The sequence below is a fragment of the Halyomorpha halys genome, unplaced genomic scaffold (assembly GCF_000696795.3).
Source record: "Halyomorpha halys isolate HHAL.00 unplaced genomic scaffold, Hhal_1.1 Scaffold100.1, whole genome shotgun sequence".
Lineage (NCBI taxonomy): Eukaryota > Metazoa > Arthropoda > Insecta > Hemiptera > Pentatomidae > Halyomorpha > Halyomorpha halys.
The window spans coordinates 603,701-604,910 of record NW_027112088.1 but is presented as its reverse complement, the minus strand read 5'-3'; positions in this window follow the sequence as shown (position 1 = coordinate 604,910).

Here is a 1,210-nt window from a genome sequence, read left to right as displayed (position 1 = left end):
TCGTATCTGAAACAGAGACCAATCGGTCGGTTCTTCGTACCACTTCGGATCTAGTCGGCTATCTCCGGGCGCTTTGTGGAGTATACCATCTCAGTCAGTTTGATGAAAATAAGTCTAAGAAACAGATTAATTTATCAAATCGAGAAATATTCAAGTATTTATTATAATTTCCTTGATAAGGAATCAAAATTCCCTTGATTGATATTCCACTGAGCTCAGTCGAATGATATGATTCAAGCATGTATTTTTGGAAACAAGGAAGCGGTGTCAACCCTGCATGCCTCCTTCATTAAATACTTCATAACTCCAATGATCTTTAATCTGTTTCTTTTTTAAAATTTATATTTACAATTTTTAAAGACACCTTGAATTCCAATCATCATATTATTAAGTAAGTATTATTTTAATTATACTTATTTTCTTATAAACGTTTTGTGATTTTTATATTCTTGTAGTATTTACATAAGAGTGTTTTATAAATGATTTTCCTCATTGATAATATGAATTAAGAATCTCAAAACAATAAAAAGAATCCCTATATTCCTAAAAATATTCATGTCTAAACATTATGATTGTTAGAATCATTTAGGTTATAATAAATAAATTAATGTGTGCACCGTATACTTAATTAATGAAATTTAAGTGTTAGTATTCATATTAAATGTTGTTCAAAGTGATTATTACCTTGAGCGTTATGCCAAAGTTGGCATTTCTTCTAAAGCAGCTGTGGCCGAACGGCACTGTATATGTATTACTACCATGCTATCTAGATCTGACAGCAGTGAATTTTCTTGGAAATGGGGAGCCATTTTAACAAACCGTCTATAGAAGCTCATTTAATTACGTTTAAAAGGATAATTAAATATTACGAAACAATAACACAAATCCAACGCCGTTTGGCGCTATGGAAGAAAGAAGCCGAGCCTTAATGCTCAAGGTCACCTTGAACAATGTTTAAGTTTACATTTTATTAATAAAGTAGTCAGAATACATATTAATTTATTTATTTTTTAAACTATATAATTTATAACATTGATACATTTTAGACGTGAATATTTCCTAAAACAAAGCGTTAACAAACATAAAGGAGAATTTGTTTATGAGATCATTAAATCATACCAGGTCATTCAAAAAGTCCTGTCGTTTTTTTGGGGGAAATTATAAATAAATAAATATTTTCAAATAATCACCTTTATTCATCAAAATATCC